The sequence below is a fragment of the Cebus imitator genome, unplaced genomic scaffold (genome assembly GCF_001604975.1).
Source record: "Cebus imitator isolate Cc_AM_T3 unplaced genomic scaffold, Cebus_imitator-1.0 Scaffold70, whole genome shotgun sequence".
In the NCBI taxonomy this organism is placed as follows: domain Eukaryota; kingdom Metazoa; phylum Chordata; class Mammalia; order Primates; family Cebidae; genus Cebus; species Cebus imitator.
In genome coordinates this window covers 3,384,147-3,387,067 of record NW_016107385.1, presented here as the reverse complement: position 1 = coordinate 3,387,067, position 2,921 = coordinate 3,384,147, and positions in this window count along the sequence as shown.

The following is a 2,921-nucleotide window of genomic DNA, read 5'->3' as shown; positions in this document are numbered from 1 at the left end:
TTGACCAGGATGGTCTCGATCTCTTGACCTCGTGATCCACCCGCCTCGGCCTCCCAAAGTGCTGGGATTACAGGCGTGAGCCACCGCGCCCGGCCAGGATTATATCTTTTAATGTTTGCTGCCCCTCCCCCTTCTAACACTCTCCTTTCCCAAAACTCATGAATGGTTGATTCCGTTGGTGAAGATGTTTTTGGTGATCTTTGTATAGGCTGAGATGAAAGAGTCAGAAATCAGAGCAGGGATTCTGGGCTTAGTGGGTCACTTGGTGTGGTTGTAACAAAGATTCAAAATTACCATCAGGCTACTCTTCATTTGCTCCCCAGGTGACCTTCCTAGGGCTACCTGGGAGATCTTGTCTCAGTCTGCAAACTCCTTCTAGGGCAAGGGCAGTAGGTGGCCCAGAGCAGCATCTGCAGATGGGTAATTATTATGTGCTTTTGATGATGATGAAGATAATATTGGGTACTTTGGGGATTTACAAAATATTCAAACAGGAAATTATCCTTGAAGATCCTCACTAACTAGCTTCTCAGTACCCTGAGTTCCTTTAGATGAGGGGAGCGAAAGTGTTCAAAGATTGCCTTCAGGCTGAGTCTAGAGAAAGCTCTCCCCTGAAAAGGAGTACAATACATTCCTGCCTGCTGATTTCACACTTGAGTTTCTCTGCCTCTGTCATGATCTGTACACAGCTGACCCTTGAATAACATGGGTTTGAACTGCACGGGTCCATTTATAGGCAGAATTTTTTCAATAAAACTTACACTGAGGGCTGGGTGTGGTTGGTCATGCCTTTAATTCCAACATTTTAGAAGGTTGAGACCTCAGGATTGCTTGAAGCCAAGCGTTCAAGACCAGCCTGGGCAAAAAAGTAAGACTGTCTTTACAAAAAAATAATTTAAAAAGATGTGGCCAGGCCTGGCAGTGCATGCCTGTAATCCCAGCTATTTGGAAGGATGAGGTGGAATTGCTTGAGCCCAGGAGTTCAGACACTGCAGTGAGCTACGCTCATATCACTGCACTCCAGCCTGTGCAACAGATCAAGACCCTGTCTCTAAAAATAAATAAAAGTTATACCGAGAGTGCCTGCCTTTCCTGCCTCCCCTTCCACCTCCCCCACCTCTGCCACCCCTGAGGCAGCAAGAGCAACTCCTTTGCCTTGTCCTCCTCAGCCTACCCAGCTGAAGAACCACAAGGGTGAAGACCTTTATGATGATCCTGACTTTATGATACAGGTCAGAAAAAAAAAAAGTTAAAAAATATGATAAGCCAGCTGGGCATGGTGGTTCACCCCTGTAATCCTAGCAGTTTGAGAGGCCTAGGTGGGTGGATCAGGAGTTTGAGACCAGCCTGGCAAACAACCTCATCTCTACTAAAAATACAAAAATTAGCTGGGCATAGTGACGGGCACCTATAATCCTAGCTACTCCAGAGGCTGAGGCAGGAGAATTGCTTAAAACCAGAAGGCAGAACTTGCAGTGAGCCAAGATTGCACCACTGCAGTCCAGCCTGGGTGACAGAGTGAGACTCCATCTCAAAAAAAAAAAAGTGTGTGTGTGTATATATATATATATGTGTGTGTGTGTATATAGAGAGAGATAAGCCACGTCCACTTAATGAATAGTAAGCATAGTTTCTTTTTCCGTTTCATTTTCTTTTATTTTCCCTAGTTTACTTTATTGTAAGAATAGAGTATATAATATACAAAATGTATTGATTGTTTATGTTATTGGTAAGGCTTCCTGTCAACAGCATGCTTGTTTTTTGTTTGTTTTTTTTTTAACAGCATGCTTTTTTTTTCCAGACTCTTTTTTTTTTTTTTCCAGAGTCTCCCTCTATCATCCAGGCTGGAGTGCAGTGGCTCAATCTCAGCTCACTGCAACCTCCACCTCCCAGGTTCAAGCAGTTCTGCCTCAGCCCTGAGTATCTGGGATTACAGGCTCATACCACCATACTCAGCTAATTTTTGTATTTTTTAGTAGAGATGGGGTTTCACCACGTTGGCTGGGCTGGTCTTAAACTCCTGACCTCAATCCACTCGACTCGGCCTCCCAAAGTGCTGTGATTACAGTTGTGAGTCATCGAGCCTGACCTTTTTTTTTTTTTTTTTTTGACACAAAGTCTGAGTCTGTCACCCAGGCTGGAGTGCAATAGTATGATCTCAACTCACAGCAACCTCCAACTCCTAGGTTCAAGGTTTGAAGCCATCCTCCCACCTCAGCTTCTCAAGTAGCTGGGACTACAAGACACACATCACCACTCGTGGCTAATTTTTGTTTTTTGTTTTGTTTTGTTTTGTTGTTGAGGCAGAGTCTCGGTCTGTCACCTAAGCTGGAGTGCAGTGCCCCAGTCTTGGCTCACTGCAACTTCCACCTCCCAGGCAAGCGATTCTTCTGCCTCAGCCTCCCAAATAGCTGGGATTACAGGTGCCTGCCACCACGCCTGGATAGTTTTTTGTATTTTTAGTAGAGACAAGGTTTCACCATGTTGGCCAGACTGGTCTGAAACTCCTGACCTCACGTGATCCACCTGCCTCTGCCTCCCAAAGTGCTGGGATTACAGGTGCAAGCCACCGCACCAGGCATTTTTTGTAGAGAAGAGGTTTTTCCATGTTGCCCAGGCTGGTCTTGAACTCGTGAGATCATGCAATCTACAGACCTCAGCCTCTCAGAGTGTTGGAATTACAGGCGTGAGCCATGGACCCGGCAACGGCAGGCTATTAATAGTTAAATTTGGGGGGAGTCAAAAGTTTTATGTGGATTTTTGGCTGACTACACAGGGTTTCTCTCCCATAATTCCAACGTTGTTCAGGGTCAAGTTTTTTTATTTTTTGTTTTTGTTTTTATTTTTATTTTTTTTATTTATTTATTTATTTATTTTTTTTTTTGAGACAGAGTTTCGCTCTTGTTACCCAGGCTGGAGTG